Genomic DNA, 12,773 nt, shown 5'->3' with positions numbered 1-12,773 from the left:
ACCATAAAAAAAAAAAAAAAAGATAAGAACTTTAAAAACCAACTAGACTCTAGCCACAGTTATTGAACAAGTGTTAAGTCTTTCAGGTGCTTTGAGACACAGTGAAGTTTCAAAAATACTGAGCAAAAGAACGTCACAGTAATACACACTTGGGCTAGGCTCTTCGTGAAGAACTCCCAATCTTAGGGTGTCATAGAAGCATGGCAGATTCAGCATGTTTTCATCACAGCATTAGTAGCATGAGCTTTCTGGGAGCCAAGTTCTTGTCCTCCCCAGGGATGCTTTGACACCAGACTTTCTACACAGCATTCTTTGAATATATAGTTGTTGGTTACTAAGAAACTCATGTATGATTCAGTTTAGGACAGGTTATTTTCTATTGTATAACCTTTAAGACTTGAGCTTGAGTTCTTATTACCATGTTTTAAATCTGTGTAAAATTTCTCAAAGAACTTCATTGATATTTTGTTTGGCTTCACAGATTGATTTTTATGTTGGGGCTCTCTAGAAATCCACTTTGCAAACTATGGGCTACCTGGCAATGTAGGTCGACGTGTATAAGTGCAGCTTCCTTTTCTTAAAAAAAATAGTTTGTTTTAGTTAGCTTATGAAATAAGAATTTCGTTATGATATGTCTACACATTGTCTCAATGTGCTTTGTTCATTTTCATCCCTCTGTTAATTTCTCATGCTCTTCTTTTCTTTCCTCTCAGTCCTTGTACTCCTCAAGAATGGACCATCTATTGTTTTAAATACAACACACACACACACACACACACACACACACACACACCCACACCACACACAGAAGAGTAGAAGGAGTAGAAAGAGGAGATGAGAGAGAGACAGAGACAGAGAGAGACAGAGACAGGGACAGAGACACAGAAACAGAGAGACAGAGAGACAGAAAAAGACAGAGACAGACAGACATGCACACCCACAAATATGAACAAATATACATATGCACATATAAACACCTTGATTTAGGTTTTAATACTACCCATGGAGAAAATATATAATGTTAAGATTTGTTCCCCCACTAATTTCTCATATTCTTCATTCCCCTTTAGAGTGTTTCTTCCCACCACTTAGTTCTCCTTCTACTTTGATGTCATAGGAAAATCTACAAAATGACTTATGCATATATATAATCTGTACATAATGTCATATATGTAAAATACAACTAATGTCATAAATCTCATCTATATTCATATATGAGAGAAAATATTTGACGCTTGTCATACTGAGTCTGGATTATTTTGCTTACCATGACAATATCCAGTTCTATCCATTTTCCTAAAAATATAAATGTTTCCCTTCTTGCTGGCTTCATGTGAATTTTGTCAAAGCACTATTGATGGGATGTTTAATGGCCATGGTGGTCCTCTTCTTCACGAAAGCTCTTTGGCCTTAGTTATAAGCCTGGTGGGCAGACAATAGTTGACAACAGTACATCACAAAAGTAACGTTTATTATCATTGACAAGGCTGGGATCCCAGGGGCAGACACAGAGTGTGATCTCATTAGCACAGCTAAATAAATTTCAGCTGGTTGATAGACCATGCACTAAATGCCATTTTTCTTTTTGTTAAAAAAATGATTCTCTCTCTCTCTCTCTCTCTCTCTCTTTCTCTCTCTCTCTCTCTCTCTCTCTGTACTGTTTGTGTGTCTGTAGTTGTGTATGGAGGGCAGAAGATGATATCAGATCCCTGGTCCTGGATTCACAGGCAGATGTGAGCTACCGATCATGAGTGCTAGAAATTGACCTCTGGTCCTCTGGCAAAGATTCTTTACTACTAAGCCATCTCTCCAGCTGGATATTTACCTTTTGAACAACATAATTTCTTGTAACTTCATCCTAGCAATTTGATGTTCTTGTTTATTTGTTTTATATTTCCCACTGGCAACAAAAATAATCTGTGAAAAGCTATCTGTACTCCCTGCTAAAAGTTTGTATACTTTTTTCTTTGGATGACATCTTTAAGCTGAATTTTCATTCTTCTCTACCACAATGAATCACGTGGCTTAGGGAAGCTAATTAACCCTGTTGAGGTTTTACTTCCTGTGAACACAAAGGCAATAAACTTAAGTTATCTCCCTAAACAAAAATGCTATGTAAGTGCTTTGTGTTATAATTTGTTCTAATAGCAATTTTAAAGGCATTTGATGTTTTCACAAAGAGGTGTAGAGTGAGAATCAATTTTATGGCATAAATGCTGGGAATTTTATTTGCAATTATTATTAACTGTAATAATGGTAAAACTCATTTTGAAGTCTCTGGGGGAGCCAAAACGTATCCTCAAATTCGATAGTAACGGCTGCATGATTTCATCCTAGACTTGTACCACAAAGGTAGGAGGTAGGATAGATGTGTATTCAAATGCTGTCTAAAGAAGAAATTAATCAAATAAAAAAATTGGAACTGATCCTCCCAGTGCTGTTAGCAAGATATTATTAAGTGCATAGGTCGCTTCTTAGATTTGGTGTGTGGTTCTCTTGAAAAGAAGTTACATCGTGGCATGGATATGGTCTTCAAACTGCCTGTCTTCCTCTGTACGTCCTGTTTACTTTGCCCCATTTATTTATTTTATTTTATGTGTGAGTATTTTGCCTGCATTTGTATGTATATCACATGCATGCTTGGTGTCCACAAAGGCCAGGTGAAGGCAGAGGATCTCCTGAACTGGAGTTGTGGATGGTCCTGAACCTCCATGTAGATGCTGGGAATTGAACCTGGGTCCTCTGTAAGAGCAGCCAGTGCATGTACTTACTGAGCCACATCTCCACCCTTTCCTTTGCCCCATGATGCTACCCTGATGTGCTTCTCTTAGTAACCCCATGTTTGACCACGTCCCCTGGAGGGGGAGACCTGGTGGCACTCAGAGGAAGGACAGCAGGTTGCCAAGAAGAGACTTGATACCCTATGAGCATATACAGGGGGAGGAGGTCCTCCTCAGGAACAGTCATAGGGGAGGGGAGTAAGGGGAAAATGGGGGGGGGGAGGGAAGAATGGGAGGACACAAGGGATGGGATAACCATTGAGATGTAACAAGAATAAATTAATAAAAAGTACAGATATACATATATTGTAATAATATTTTAAATTTATACTTTGATGGTTTCCTACACATGCGTATGGACGATCTTAACCACTTCTGCAATGCTCCTGCCCACAGAATTCCACGGCACATCTCCCTTCAAACCTCATACATATCCTATTTATTGATCAGTGTTTTCTCGATGCTCATGGCTTTGAGGTCATCCTCATGGCGGCCACTGGTGGCCACACCCTCAAAGAAAAGAGACACTTCCTATTCCAACAGTCATCAACAGCTAATAGCTCATTATTACCTTCAGTCTCCTGGGGAATTTTCTCAGGGAGAGCACTCACACTACCTTAGTCAGACATTTACATGGTCAGAACATTGTCCTCTACACCTCCTGAAGAATGGTTGATCCTTTTAGCTGTAACTCTACCAATGTACGGCTCCTAGCCAGCCCTTGCTATCCTCTTTGGCAGTGTCTATATTTTATATTGTTAATCACAGTACCCCTCTCAACCAATGGCAGATGCTTACTTAATACATGCTCACTTAACTGTTCTTGAATGAAAAAAAGGCAAGAATACTATAAACCACTTTGTCTTCCCAAGTAATAGAGTTTAATGCTTGCCTTTTAAACCATACCAACTCCTTCTTGGCCTAAGCAGAATTAAATATCTTACTTCCAAATGTGTAGACTATGAAGAAATTATTGTAAGTCTCACAGCTTGTAATAACAGGGATGCTATTATCCTCAAGGGCGACAGTCTCTAGTACATCAACAATACACCCTGAATCTTGACCATCTTTCTCTTTTAGCGAAGAGGAAAGCATCATATCAGATAAAGACAGATCGCTGCTGGCAGCTTTGAAGCCTGGGCTGAGCATGACAGACACACTTGCTGCTGAGTTTAATGAATTGGGCATTGCCAGGGGACTATTGGCTCTAGCACTTTGGTCACGCTTTTTCATTAGAAAACCTTAATTTTTAAAATGAATCATTGTGGCTAGATGGAAAAACACCGCTTCTCACAACTCTGGTTTCAAGAATTTTGCCCTAAGAAAAATGGATTCTACTTTATTTTAATGGAAAGCAAATAGCATGAAAGTACTTACTGTCTTTAATAGATGAGCTCTTTACTTAAAGAACTTTTCTGAGATAATGATAGAATCAGGGCAGAGAAATTTGCACTCACTGCAGACATTTCTGATCAAAGCAGGGCAGCTTGACAAGATTACATATGTATATGTATACATGTATGAATATTTACATATGTGTGTGTATGCATAGCCTCTAGAAGATCTAATAATAGAATAAAAGACAAAACCAAGAGCTTCTGCCTGCAGTAGGCCAGTGCACATGTCATGCTGAGAGATGGAGGCTTGTGTTAGTCTTCCCTTTCAGCGGCTTAGGGAATCAAGTGTTTGGAGAAGGGAAATCTGTGTGAGTAGAGAGGTACCTGTTGATCTTGAACACAGTTGAGGGTCCAAATGAGCACTTTACAGTATCCCTGACAAGTGCTAAGTGGATAAATAACAGTTCTTGTCTTGTGAAATCTTGAGATTGCAAAGCCCAGATATTCTAAACAGGAGTTAGACAGGTAAATATGGGGGAAATATTACAGACAGAGAAAGTGAGCAAAAGAGGAGAGAGAGGGAAACTCAGTCGTCATTAGAGGAGCTAATAGTTGAGATGAGCTGAATTGCAGAGTAGAATGAATGGGAAAGGTAAGAAATGAGGCTCGGAATGCATATGAGGCCAGAGTTCATCTTATCTTGCAGAAGTCAACTATACCTGTGAAGTTAAGTTTAAAGACAAATAGTGAAAAGGCCAAGACCTGATTCGGCAGATTCCAGGCCTATCTCTGTGAGCCTGGAGATGTTCCTGAAATTTATGCCTTCCAGCTCACAGTGAAGATTCCTGGTCTGTCTTCCAGGAAGAACCATGTGTGAGATGTTTTTATCCAGACAGGTTTCACTGTAGGTAACTTTTAATGGGAACAAAGATTTCTCCATTAGCTAGATTAGAAGGGTACCATTTGCTTTTCCCAGTGCACTTTCCTAACGGCTGGCCTCTAAGGCTTTAGTTAAGTGGCTTTCTTTTAACACATTAATCTTTTTAAAATCTAATTCTAATCATTTAATTATACTAAAATTTTTCTCTTTAATATTTGTAAGAAGAATATAGATAGTTATCTTCTGGGATGTTCTTTCCTGGTTTGTCATTCAGTAATAGCTGCAGACATGAGTGACCACTGCTGGTCACATCAGGTGCAAGCATAGTGAATATAAGGGGATTTCAGGTGTCACCATTGGCCCAGGGAGTTTGATGGCTCAGTAGGTAAATGCTTCTTGCATAAGCATGAGGGTCTGAGCTTGGATTCCAAGAACACTGGACACAGTAGCACAGTTTTATACTCCCAGGACTTTTTGGTGAGGTGGGGATCAGAGATAAGAGAATTCCCCAGACGCTCATAGGCCAGCTAGCCTGGTGTGTAGAGTAGTGCCTACACAAGAGTCACTGCCTCCAAACCTACATATAAGAACACACACACACACACACACACACACACACACAGGCAGGGATCAAGCAAAAGACCTACATGTACTTATACACAAGGATAAAAATATTGGAATAAAAGAAATGCAAACTTCTTTGCTTCTAGCTCCAGACTACATAAACTATATGTTGTAGTGTGTGTGTGTGTGTGTGTGTGTGTGTGTGTGTGTGTGGTATGTGTGTGATATAAGCATGTGTGTGTAAACGTGGGTACTCAGATGAACCTGTGGAGGCCCGAGGAGAACACTGGGTGTCCTAATCTGCCATTCTCTGCCTTGTTCCTTGAGAGAGGCCCCCTTGGTGACTGGAGCCATGTCAACAGCAGCCACTCCAGCGACCCTCCTATATGTGATCCCTGCTGCATTCGTTTTGCTCATCCCTTTACATGGGCACTGGAGATTTGAACTGAGATCCTCACGCTTGTGTAGCATGTGCACTTAGCCAATGAATCATCTTCCCAGGCTCATGTGGGATTTTTTATTTTTTTGCGGCATCAGTTCCCAGGGTATCCCTCAGTACTACACAACAGAGGACAAAGAGAAGTCTAAAGTGTATCTGATGTCTGTGATGCTACAGTTACAAAGTTTAAATGTTTCTTGGAGATGTCCCAGTATCTATTTTTATACATTACTTTTCCTTATTTGGGGTGAGGATCACACACACGCGTGGTACACGTGTGGAGGTTAGAGGACACACAGAGATGTAGGTTATCTGCTTCCAACATATGTTTTCCAGGTATCTAACTCAGGAATTGGAACTTGCTGACAGATATCCTACTTTGTTCACCCTCATTTTTCAAATGAGAATATGAGGATTAGAAAGGAAAAATGGGTTCCTACATTTCCTGCTGAGCCTTTTAGGTATCCTTGCATCCTTGCTAACATCTCCAACGTGCAGGTTATCTTCGGGTGTGCTATATGACCATCAGAATTTATTTTCTTACCTTTAAAACTATTGTGGTCTATTGAGGTCTTGGGTAACTTAAAAAAATAAGTAGATTTTATTTAATTGAGATGTTGGCTACAAGCATAAAAATGATATAAGATTCTAGGAGTCTTGGCAAAAATAATTTTAAAAATGAGAATTTCACAATATAAAAACTTTGTTATAGAAACCTCTGAGTTTGGCACCATTTGTTATGACATTGTACTAAACCCCTTTAAACTTACTTTATCTTTTTTTCTTTCCTTCCCTCCTTCCTTCCTTTTTTCCCTCCCTTGCTCCTTCCTTCATTCCTTCATTCCTTCCTTTCAGTAATCTGCTTTCTCCCTTCTTAACTGAAACAGAATTTTAGTTAGCACAGTATAGACCTGAACTCTTTTTGTAGCTGAAGATGACTTTGAACTTCTGATCCTCACCATTTTAATGTGTACACCACTATGTCTGGTTTAAGCACTGCTGAGGATAGAAAGAGGATGGCATGCCAGGGAAGCTTTCTACTTGACCGGTCCCAATCCCTTGGTTTTCTTGAGAAGTTGTTATTAGTGATGCGTGCTATTGAAAGGAAAATTGGTAATACCCTATGGACGAGGAAAATTTTTTTCCTCTTGAGTTTGTTTCTAAGAGGACACCTCATGCATTTTTGCTTGATTCCCATTGGTTGGGACAAAGTTTTGTTTTAACAATTCCTTATCAAGTAGTTAATAATACATATCTGTGGTGAGGTAGAGGAGGCAGTAACACAAACAAATATGGAAGATTGTAAGAAATAATGAACAAGGCTGGATGATCTGTAGATTGATCAGAAAATGTATGCCCTACAGAGATCAAGGAATAATAATAGAATTTGGCAGCTATATAATGTCCACCATTGGGGAAGCTGTACAATAATCATTTGAAGAGGCCACAGATGTTCAGTAAGGGATGGTATATCCTCGTTTCATAATGCCTCACAGTTGAAACTCAATCACATTGTAGCAGAAGGCATGGACAGATGAAATGTGACTCTCCGCCCAATGGATTGTTCAGTGTATTTTCTTTTTTTCATTGTACTAAAATCATTTTCTCTTCGGGGAATGTAAAGGAAAGGATTGCATTGGGGCCACTCAGCACCTAAACTACTGTCTTCTTCTCAGGTTTCTTGAAGGACTTGAAGTCTTTAAAACTTCAGACACATGAAGAGGGAACCTGAATGTCATGGTTAGACCTATAGTAGCTGTGGCAACCATGGTAACTGGAGTGTAGCTGGCTAACAAATGGTGCACCAAAGAAAAGTTCTTCTCCCTTGACCGCAAAGAAATCGTTTTGTGGTGTTTAAGGTGGGGCAGTAAGGTTCATGGGATGGCATCCAACACAAACCTTGGAGATCTTGTACCCTTTGGTTTCTGACTCCTGGATCTATGTACGATCTTAGTAAATCTCACAGGTTTAACTACTCGATGTTGAATTTGAGTCTCCCACTCCGAGTTTTGAACCTGTCTCCCAGGTGCCATGACTTACTTGGTACTGTCATCTGAATGTCTGCAGGGTAGCACAAACTCAATATATTAAAAAAGAGTACTTTTACATCCTTGTTGTCTCCTCTCTGCTTCACGAAAAAGTACCAATTCTTTATTTGTTCAACTGAAACCGTGGGCACGTCTTTCCTCTCTTCCTCAAAGTGTGCCATTGTTCTGCAGCAACTTCTGTCCATCATACCTGCTACAGTCTAGGCTACCCAGCACCACCACCTCCAACATCACCACACAGATTCCGAGTTTACCGTTCTCCTGAATTCCAGCCAAAACCCCACTGGGCCCACTGCTTCCAGGATATTTTCACACTGCTGAATGTCTTCTTAGCAGCTCACTGGTGGATTTAAAGTGTGACCTAAAGGCAGGTGCTGTAGCTCTTTGCTAGAGTGCTTGCCTCGTGCTGTATCTTCATCTCTGCGTCCGTGATGAAATACTCGGACAAAATGCAACTTAAAGGAGAAAGGATGTGGTTTTGCCTCACAATTCTGTACTATGCTTCACTAACTCCAGGGGATAAAAGTTGAAGCAGCAGAAAATGTATGCACTTGTGTTTAGTACTCAGCTAATTTGTTCTGGTATTATACAGTTCAAGGCCTATTATACAGTTCAGTGCCAGGGAATGGTACTGCCAGCTTTAGCCCACAGACATGCTACCAGCTGATCTGATTTAGACAGACACCATGGAGACTCAGTCCACATGTTGCTTTGTTATGTGACATCATCCTTAACATGCATGTTGCCCTGGCTTTGATCTCTAGCACTTTATATATTTGGCATTAGTGCCTTACACTTTTACTACCAGATCTCAAGAATTGGAGGCTGGAGGATCAGACATTCAAAGTTATCCCTGTCCGCAAAAATTTGAAGCCAGCTTTGACTATGCAGAACCTAACTTAAAAAGTTCAGAACTACAGTAGTGCTTAATGACTTTGAACATTTAGCATAAACATTTTAATTCACTTTTATAAAAGTTTTATTTATGTGTATGTGTGTGTCATTGTAAGTGTAGGCCACACGTATGTGAGCATTTTGAATAAGACGTTAAGAGAGACAAGCAATGCAAGTGTAGGGAAGGCATTGAGGGCAGGAAGTAATGGAGGTGGATGGAGGATTTGCTCAGTACACATTATATGCATGTATGAAATTCTCAAACAATAAGAAATAATTATAGGTGGATAGTAACCAAGAAAAAGATTTGATATTGAACTTTAACCATTGAGCTTAATTATTTTTTATTAATTTAAAAATATTTTGTACGTGTCTATGTGTCTGTGTGAGTGTATACCACATGTGTGAGAGTCCCAGCAGAGGGTGTCAAATCCCACAGAACTGAAGTTACAGATACCTGTGCGCTGCCTCGCCTGGGTGCTGGGAACCAATCTCAGATTCCCAAAGCACAGGAAGTGCTCTTAATGACTGAGCAATTGCTGCAGCCCTTACAGTATTTAGGAGATTTACTTTAGTCTTAAATTCATGTCTCTGGGTCTATATACATGTGTGAGCACATGCACGTGGATGCCCACAGAGGCAGGATGAGGGAGCTATAGCCCCTATATTCCCTATGTCTATGTCCCCTGTAGTTACAAGTGCTTGTGAGCCCACCAATGTGGAGGCTGGGAACCAGGCTCCAGTGCTCTGTGAGGACAAGGGCTTTGCTTTTAGTCATAGAACCCTCTCTCCATCCCTGCACACTTACTTTGAACATATGTAAATCTTTAGCTATATGCTGACAGCCATTCGTCCTTCTGATTGTCTTGTGCGTTATTCTCTCCCCTAGTGACTCTCCTCAAATCAAACCTGCCTGCTTCCTGTGCCAGACCCCAAGAAACTGAACCAATCAACTAAAAACAAAACAAAACAAAAACCCAAACAAAAACAAACAAACAAAAAACCACCACCACCACCACCACCACCACCACCACCACTGAAAGCCAAATCTTGTTCTTCTGGGCTCCCTGGGTTTGATACTCTCATTACACAGGCTGGAGATGGTTTATCGTGACACTTTTCATCACCTCTTTCTAGTAATAACTTATAACTAGAAGGAGGTGGTTCTCAGCCTTCCTAATGCTGCGACCCCTTAATATAGGTCCGTGTGTTGTGGTGACTTCTACCCATATTGTTTTCATCATTATGTCATAACTGTAATTGTGTTACTATAATCAATCACAACGTAAAATGGCTCATGTGTTAGATAGCTGATTTGCAGCCCCTGTGTGGGTCGCAGCCCACAGGTTGAGAACCACTAATTTTATTGTCAGCGTCATACACCCTCACGACCTGCAGTGGGGCATTTTCTTGTGTTATGTTGATAAAGCCACTTCTGAAGAGCCATGGGAGAGCCATGGCTTCTTCTCCCCAAACCTCATCAAACAACTTTGATATATGTTGTACACATTTAGATACAAAGATATAAGACAGAGTTAGCATTTTAAAAACATGTTCCTTGTTCCCTGTTCCCATATGAGGGAAGAAGGAGATGGGTAATAAGAACAGTCATTGCAGGGGCCATGCTAATCTTCTATGTATCGTTCCAATTTTAGTGTATGTGCTGCCACCAAGAAGAGACTTGATACCCTGTGAGCATATAAAGGGGGAGGAAGTCCCCCTCAGGCACAGTCATAGGGGAGGGGAGTAAGGGGAAAATGGGAGGGAGGGAAGAATGGGAGGATACAAGGGCTGGGATAACCATTGAGATGTAACAAGAATAAATCAAATTTTAAAAGAGAACAGTCATTGCTAACTGCAGAATGTAGGACATTTACCACGAGAGTTAGGAAGGACCTCAGAGCTGTGGCATCTTTCATCAACCCATAAGTGAGTTTGAGACTTTGATTTCATATTCATGGGCAAATAACAGGAACCTTGCTGGGGAGCAAAATAGGATATTGCAGATGGTACACTTCATATAAGCAGCAGATGTGAGAGAGCATCACCTCCACCAACATAATTATTTTGGTTTGATCATCACTGCTATGAAGGCAGCTTGACATGAACATTTCTATCTTCTTTAACTCCCAGAATGACTTATCAAAAGTAGGATCAGGTTGTTCTAACTTTGTAGAAGAAGGGGTTTAGATAATTCAAGATCACTCCGACTGCAAGAATTGAAGCTCATATTTGATCCCAGCTGACTTTGGTAAGGAACTCAAACTGATGGCCCATGTTTCTTGCCATGCTCCTTAGACATGCTGTCTGCTACCTGTGTTCCCACCATCTCTAAGGAAATGGTTGCTGTCCTCAGGCCTGTTCAACAGAATCATTTGAAGGTCTTTCTCATGTATTCCTCTAGAATGGAACATGCTTAGGTAGGGAGAGGCCACACATGTTAGCTATCCCAGGCTAAGGATAGGTCTGCCTCTGTTGATCATCTTCAGGCATGGATAGTGCCATCTCTGCTGACTGTCGTCTTCCTGGGGAAGCTTTACCATATTGCGCCTAGCTCCTCAGGGTCTAAATTCTCTTCCAGGCGCATCTCTCTGGAAGCCTGCTTATTCTGTTAGTGCAGGTATTTCCAACTCTACCAACTGCACTAGAAGAGAAAAAGCACCTTAGAGCTCAGAGAAACACAAATAGACTCCTGACAGCTACCCACCCTATTTGCCTGCCGCAATATCTAAAACTCTGCATTTAAAAAACGATTCTTTTAAATACAGAGAGTGACTTCCCCAGTTATCACTTTCTTAAAAGCAGATGAACTTGAAAATTTTGACATATGTATATCTTGCCAGCCAAAGGCAAACCATCTATTTAGAGAATCGATATTGCACACTTGCTAACCATGTGTGCTTTGGAATCAAATGGCCTCAGTTTTGTGTTCCAGGCTGCCGCTTTTAGAACGTTATCTTCGGCAGCTTTTCAAAAACCTTTCTGAGCCTCCTGCATTTTTGGGTAAGATGAGGTAAGAATTTTACTTATGTTTGAGTAGTGGGAACAAAATGGCATAAGATATGTAAAGCATTTGAAAAATAGTACCTGCAAGATGGTTCAATGGATACAAGCAACCTCCATGCCTGATACCTGAATTGGATCCCCATGATCAACATGGTAGAAAGAAAGAACCGACTTTGGCAGATTGTCTTTTGATGTCCAGAAGTTAACATAATATGCATAGGTGTATATGTGGTTGTTTGCACATGAGCATGTGAATACATACATACATACATACGTACGTACGTACGTACGTACGTACGTACGTACGTACATATGTACGCCTGGAGACAATTGGATATTCAATCCTATTGCTATTGCTTTTTAGTAAGGGATCATTCTGCATGCACATGCTAGTGAGTAAGCTCATTGACAGAAGCACATGCCACATCGGAAAAAACTGTGTCAGCTTCAGAAGAGTACGTTACCAAAAATATAATGACAGCAAAGATGTGTTACATAAAACATGTTCCATAGCACTAAATCACACAGAACCAAATTCTGACAGTAGGAAGCCAACTTTGGGCTGGTAGGGTGGCTTAGCAGGTCTAAGGGATCTTGCTGCCCAAGCCTGACAACCTGAGTTTGATTCCTCAAATGTACCTAGTGGAAAGAAATCATCAGTTTCTGCAGTTGTCCTCTGAACACCACACATGTATGGCACAGATCACTATGCATACAGACAGACAGACAGACAGACAGACAGACAAACAGAACATAAATATGTGTAAATAATTGAAAAGTAAAATAAACCAACATAAGCTATATGTTAGACATTTCACATGATTT

General features: G+C 40.4%; 1 pseudogene; it reads right to left on the bottom strand.

Moving 5' to 3' along the window:
• Positions 1 to 10,524: 10,524 nt before the first annotated feature.
• On the bottom strand, positions 10,525 to 10,612 carry LOC127191280 (uncharacterized; annotated as a pseudogene).
• Positions 10,613 to 12,773: the final 2,161 nt, after the last annotated feature.

The sequence above is a fragment of the Acomys russatus genome, chromosome 6 (genome assembly GCF_903995435.1).
Source record: "Acomys russatus chromosome 6, mAcoRus1.1, whole genome shotgun sequence".
Lineage (NCBI taxonomy): Eukaryota > Metazoa > Chordata > Mammalia > Rodentia > Muridae > Acomys > Acomys russatus.
The sequence above is the reverse complement of the archived record's forward strand: the minus strand, read 5'-3'. Positions and strand labels throughout refer to the sequence as shown.